We start from the raw sequence: 7556 nt of genomic DNA on the forward strand, positions 1-7556 counted from the left end.
CAGTATTAGTTATAACAGCGCAGGGTAGGAGGGGTTGTAGGCCCCCCCATACTTACCACTGAGCTTGGCCATGGCTCCAGGTGTGCGGCCTCGAGACGGCAGCAGCGTATGCCTCCCCTGGGAGCTGAGGGGGCAGGATCAAATGGGACCCCATCCAGGGCCAAACGGAGAGCAGGCATGGCAAAGGTGTAGTGATGTATCCCTAGGGTCCTCATTGGTCGATAAAAGGTATAGGCTATGAACATAAGTATGTTTGTCAGGCTTCTGAAGTAGTAGAGTAAAATCAATAGATATTGGTATAAAGATATGTATGCATGAATGAAAGGCCTGAGCCAAAAGTTGTAGGGCCATGAAGATGGTTAGAAACCTAGGACAACAGAGGGGTACTACCAGGTGACAAAGTGGACAAAGAGAGGGGGGAAAGAGGTGAACTGCAATTGTGTAGGTAGTGATGTATCACTAGGAACCTCATTAGTCCATAAAGCGTATAAGCTATAAACAAATATGTTTATCAGGCATCTAAAGTAGTAAAGTAAAATCAATGAGTATAGGCATAAAGATATGTATAGCCAAGTAAAGCCTGAATCAAGGATGGTAGGGACATGGAGATGGTGGAAATTTGTTCATCCTAGGTACATTGTTACACACATCCACCCCTGAAGAGCGAGCTGGATCTCACGAAACTAGTCGGGTAGTATGATGCCCGTGTACCATGTACTACTTCTACATTTATGTACCAATACTCCTTGTTTATATATTTTATATTGGCAACCGTTGATGTTATTTATCCATGTAATCAATTGTACTTGAATAAACCATATATTATATTTATTACTGTTATGTTTACTGGCGGAAACAGTACCCACTTCATTTAAAGTCCCAGGGCGAATCCTTTGTTGTTTGTTATATATTACAGGGATGGAAGTGTGTCACTGGGGACACCAGACCTTTTCCTTTATCTCTCAATTTTGTTTGGGAGCCACGTCGCACGACCGCGCAATTGTCAGTTAAAGCGACGCAGTGCCGAAAAGTGGTCTGGTCTTTGACCAGCAAATTGGTCCGGTCTGAAAGTGGTTAATCACCACTGGGTTCTTTCTTTTTTGCGACATAAATGAAAAAAGACTCAATGTTTTATAAAAAAAAAATATATTTTCTACTTTCTGCTATAAGACATATCCAATAAAAATAAGTTAAAAAATCGAATTGCTTCATAAATGTTGGCCAAAATGTATTCTGCTACATGTCATTGGTTAAAAAAAAATCCCAATAAGCGTAAATTGATTGGTTTGCTTGAAATTTATAGTATCTACAATCTATGGTATAGAATAGATACTGGAATTTTTATTTACTTATTTTTTTTATACTAGTAATGGTGGTGATCAGCGACTTATAGTGGGACTGTGATAGTGTGGTAATGCCGCGTACACGCGATCAAACAATCTGGTGGAAAAGTCCGGAGGACTTTTTTATCCAAAAGCTGGCGGACTAAAAAAGTCGTTTTGCACCAAAATATGTCCGCTGGACTCGCAGTCCGGCAGACAATACGGCCGTGTGTGTGCTAGTCCGCCATACTTTTGAAATGAATGGACTTTTCCCGCACGGAGAAAAGTCCATTCATTTTGACCGCGGTTCCAGGTAGACGGGACCAGCGAAGGAAGCGTCGCTGGCCCCGTCACCTAGTATGGAGTTAAAGTGGAAGCCCTACGCCAAAAAAACGGCGTGGGGGGTCCCCCTCTAGGTCCATATCAGACCCTTATCCGAGCACGCAACCCCGGACGGAAGAAGGAGCTGTGCAATAAACTATTTTAACCCTTGTGTTGTGTTTTTTTTTCACAGGTGAATGGGTAGGAGTACATTGTACCTCATACTCATTCACATAGGGTGGTGGGACGGGATCCGGGGGCTCCCTTATTAAAGGGAGCTCACGGATTCCGATAAGCCCCCCGCCTGCAGACCCCGACAACCAACGGCCAGGGTTGTCAGGAAGAGGCCCTTGTCCTCCTCAACATGGGGACAAGGTGCTTTGGGGTGGGAGGGCCCCACGACCCCCTTCTCCAAAGCACACCCCCATGTTGAGGGCACGCGGCCTGGTACGGCTCAGGAGGGGGGGGGCGCTCGCTTGTCCTCAACCCCTTTCCTGACCGGCCGGGTTGCGTGCTCGGATAAGGGTCTGATATGGACCTAGGGGGGACCCCCATGCCTTCGCTAGTCCCGGCTACCTGGAGCCACGCTCAAAATGAACGGACTTTCCTCTATGTGTGTAGGCAAGTCCGTTCATTTCAAAAGTACGGCGGAAAAATCACGTGTATGGGCAGGTCCGCTCGTTTGGACACTCCGGCGGACTTTACGGTGGTTTGTCCGCCAGACTAAGTCCACCGGATAGTCTGATCGTGTGTACGCGGCATAATATACACTTTCACTATACTACAGGCATACCCCACTTTTAAGTACGCAACAGGGTTTATTTATTAAAGCTGTAAAGTGCAAAAAAGTGAAAGTGCAAAAGAAACCAATGAGCTTCTGAACTGGATGGACTTGTGTCTTTTTTCAACCTGACTAACTATGTAACTATGTAGCTTCTAACCCCAGCTTGTTCAATTAAGCTTTGGTAATAAAACCTGGAAGCTCGAGGGTTTCTATGTAGAAATGAGCCTGATTTTGCACTTTCTAGCTTTAGTAAATAAACCCCATTGTGTAATTAAAAGTGGGGTATGCCTGTAATGACACTGTCTGGAAAGAGGTTAACATTTTTGGGCAATCAAGTGGTTAATTGTGGGCCTAACAATGTTTATTTTTTATTTATTTTTTTATGATTTTTTTTAAGAATACAAAACAGGAGCCATCTATACCAAGGTGATGGCAGAAAGGTCAGCTGCGCAGAGCCCATCAACACAAAAATGGTATGACATGACAAGATACTACAAGCCAACCATAGAACAACACAGCAGGAAAAGAGGCAGTGGCACCATAAACAAAGATGGATCAATGCAGCCAACAGTAAAAGAAGCAATAAGCAAAAGTTACAGAAAACATGCTTACAACCATCGGCCATCTGAGAGGCCAAAATATCCAACCAGGGTTGCCATACTTCAGTAAATTTGGACAGGAATGGCCCTTGCAAATACGTTTATGTAAAGGCAATGCCTGATTGATCAGGCAGCAAACATACAACAATGTGGGTGAAGATGGATCCTTCCAATGCAACAAACGTGCTTTTTTTAGCATAGAAAAACATCAAAGGACCATAATATGGCTACAGGTAAGAAGGACATAATTATCTAGTACGCCCAGTAGGCCAACCTCCAGAGTCTTTGGAGCTTGTAGACCAAAGTGAGTTACCAACATATCAAAGTACAGCCCAAAAAGAGAATAATCGAGAACATGACCCAAACATGTGTAAAACATTGGCAGAACCTTCCTTACATCTAGGACAGCAGGCATGTTCCGCCAATCCTATGCGGATCGGTTTAGCTAGAATGTAATGCAGCTGATGAATACATTTGAAATATATAAACTTATCACTAGTGTTAATTGCGTAAATGAAAATGTTTTCATCAAAATTTTTGTCAGCGGCCTTTTTACAGTGACGAAAATTAAACGAAAAGTACAGCACATTTTCGTCCACTGACGAAAACTATGACAGAAAAACAAATCCGTTTAATGAACGCAAACTAAACAAAAATGTGAGGCAGGGACGTTTACCCTTGTGAACTGACTTCCGCCTGCATCCACTCCCAGCAAGCAAGTGGCTGTGTGCAGCCAGCATTACAAGCCTCCCAGTCTCATACCATGACGGCTGCTAGAATAGCAAAATTAATGCCAGGCCTTTAGTAGCTTAACAATAATTCTGTCTCATTCCATTTTGCACACTGTGAGATGGCCCTACTAAAGACTGGAAATGATCATCTCCATTGAGGTAATTACTTTAACAGCTATTAAATTATTCATTACCCTGTACTACAAGTACAGGAAATCACCTAAAAGCTCCATTTTAGTTACTACAATACAATTAGCATTACAACAATAATCCAACAGCTAATAAGCATAAATACTTACACTTTCATAATACATATTTGAACAGCATGAATTTGTAGGGCTCATACACACAGGGCATTTTTACAGCTGCTGTTAGGGGCGTTTTACGTTTTGGAGTAGGAGTTGAGTGGAGACCTGGCTCTGTGCTGCATGTGTGCCATAAAATACCTAAAGCTCGACCCTGCTAACCCTGGGTGTAAGAGATAACATTGTTAGGCTCTGAGGAAGAAGGTAATCCTTCGAAACGTGTCAGCCAGCAGCGGTTTGCACATCCTCTCTTCAGAACCTACAGACTGCTGTCAGTAGATGAACTGCCACAAGCCAAAGATTGTTACAGTGTGATCTTCTTTCTACCTTCGTGTGTAGTTTTTAATAATGTTTCTTCTAAATAAATGTATCAAAGGCTAATGCACAAGGCTGGTGCACCCCCTCTTTTCTGTTTTCTCGTTTGACTGTTAGGATATCCCTATCCTGGAGGGCAGCAAGGCCAAAAGTTATTGTCCACTCTGAACTTTGGCCTGCCTGGTTAACACAATTGTGCGCAAGAGTATTTGTTTTACTGTACGTTTCTTTTTTTTTTAACTGCCTCTAAGAGTCCCTCCATGTTAGTCTATGTGTCCATGCACACATAAGCTGTCAGAGGCGTTTGGAGAAACAAGCGTTTAGGGACAGTAGAAAAAAATTACAGCCTGGAAGCAGTAAAAACGAGTCAAGCCACGTTTAGCTGCTTCTGAGGCTTTTAGGCATTTTTAAATTATAAAGGGTGTTTTTAATGAAAAACAGATAACGCCAAAAAACATGGCAAAATGCGCAAAAACACTGCTGTAGCGCTGCCATTTCTAAAATGTCCTATGTGCATGGGCCCGAATACTGTATGCAGGCACTGACCTAATTCCAACAGTGGAGAAGATCAGCACTGCCTAAAAATGTCCACGATGTTGCTATTTCACCTAAAAATAAGTTTTAAGGATATCTGTCCTCATTATTCTTGGCCAATGTGCTAAAATATTAATTTGTAGTGGGTCAGGGGGCTTAAGCACAAATGCTGCTACTTCTTATTATACTTCTTATTTCCAGCTACCTTAGTACATTCTGCTACATACAAAATAAAGGGAACCTACCACTAATTTTTTAGGAAAAATGACAGGTTCTCTTGAAAGCCTATTTCCCCCCATCCACTGATACTCAGCTTCATTACACTCCCCTATAATGTATTATAGTTGTGGGGCTTATCCATCTGTAAGTTCAGTTACTGTCACAGCTCACATGGGGTTAAAACAGAATTAAAATTCACATCAGGATGCATCTGCTAATGAGATAAAATCAAACACATTTTTTACTTTTTTGCAACCACTTCCTTTACCCCTGAAGGTACTAGTGGCATAGGGATCAATTCACTAAGCTTTACTGCATGCAATAATGGTATCATGTTACTAATTTGCATAAATTACTGCATGTGGTAAATAAAGTCCAGTTCATAAAAATTAAAAATAAGTGAATTTTTAAGGGAAAAAAACAAATAAATTGTCGGTATGCAGCATCGCAAAAAAAATGTGTGCTAAGTTGTTAAGCCCAATTCACAAACGGAACAGGGACTAAAAAAAGGCACTGTATTTAACACCACCATTTTGGTGGCGATAACCAGTGCAATATTTCCTGTTGGAGTGATTGGGAGTTTAGAGAGAGAGCGCTTAGCAGCATAACAGCTATGGAGCTTTTTGAATGCAATATTTTGCAATTTAACTTGCTCAGAAGGCATTAGCCCTTGTACACACAGTCGGACATTCTGATGGAAAATGTCAGATCGGACCATGTTGTCAGATAATCCGACTGTGTGTGGGCTCCATCGGACTGTTTCCGTTGGAATATCCCACGGACAAAGTTTTAGAGCTGGGCTATAAACCTTTCCGACAACATGATCCGATCGGACTTTGTTCGATTGTGTGTAGAGAATTCCGTTTGGACAAAGTGCCACACATGCTCAGATCAAATTCCTAGACCAAAGCTATTTACTACTATCTTGAACGTAGTCCCGTCGTAACGAAATAACGTCATCACGTTACATACAATCGGATTTTCCGACAACTTTGTCCGACTATGTGTATGCAACACAAGTTTCCGACGGATTTTGTTGTCAGAATGTCCGACAGTGTGTACAAGGGCTTAAAGGATGAGGGTTGTGGCAATGGATCCACAGCATTTTGCTCAGCTGGATGACTTCACAGAGGGTGAGGCTCCACGGGAGGTCCGACTGACCAACAAGCTGATCCTGATGCTGTACGTTAGGCTGCAGTTTAACAACAATTAGTAAACACAACACATTTAAACAAATAGCAAAGAACACTTAATTAAAAATTTAATGAAGAAAATAAAAAGTTAAAGTTAAGTTTAGTCAAATTAATATTTTTTTTTATTATTCGTTTTCAACCATTGTAACAAATGCAGCAGCATGACATGTAAAAAATATACAACCGAAACAAATATGGACACGGTGGTCTTTACACAGTTATGTGTATGATCCTTGAAATGAACAATTTACATATAACACGTTCAAAAATGGACACTTTGTTACCCTACAAACAAATAATCCAAAAAATCCACGCTAAAAGAAATGAACTGCAGCCTCCCTAGAAAAAAACCTCAACTGAGTGGAGCCAGTAAAGAACAAAGATCTACAAAGGGATGGTGGCACTGTTCTGTATACTATATGCAAGTGCATACTGTAAGTGCGAAAATTACATTAAAAACAACAAAAAGATATCTACGTGCATATAAACAACCAATTATGAGCAACTCTACAGCAAAGTGCAATGTGCATAAAAATGGTAAAGTGCAAGAGAACCAAAACATAAAGTGAATATTACAAATCAGAGTAATAAATATATCTACATATATAATTATCCAAAAACAACATCAATGAAAAATCGTGTATCAAGTGATGTAAATAATTCAATAAATGGTTCAATAATTCATCATGTGTCAATTCTCCATATACAACCAAAAAATAATAATGATAATATAAAAAAAGTTGAGATGAAAAAAAAATATATAAAACATTTTTTTTACAAAAAAATATTTTTACAGTGAATGTCCAAAGTACGAAGCACGTATCGTTTTTGTTTGTATGTATATCAAATACAGTTGAAAATAAAAACAAAAATCTGTGAATAATAATTAAAATAATAATAACTAAAAATTTAAAAATAAAAATTCATTAGTGTCCATAAAGTGCAAGAAATCACTTCTGTGCGTGACAACACCAAAAAAATAAATAAAGTGAATCTTCTCTAAAAATATAGGTGACTTGCCAGTGCTCTCCTCCTTCATCCAGTGACCCCTTTTGTGAATGCACTCACCAGAGAGCCTCACCCCTGCTGGGGTAACAGGCATGTAACCTCCTTATCCAGGTGTTGGTGGTAATCTTCCTGCTAGGGTACCCTGGTCTCTCGGTAGTTACTGACCCAAGGCGGAAAAATAATATTCCCAAAGGACAGCTTTTAAGAGTCTGTAGGAACTGTCAT

Source organism: Lithobates pipiens, unplaced genomic scaffold (assembly GCF_037356315.1).
Source record: "Lithobates pipiens isolate NorthernLeopardFrog02 unplaced genomic scaffold, aLitPip1_a1.2 Scaffold_10, whole genome shotgun sequence".
NCBI lineage: Eukaryota > Metazoa > Chordata > Amphibia > Anura > Ranidae > Lithobates > Lithobates pipiens.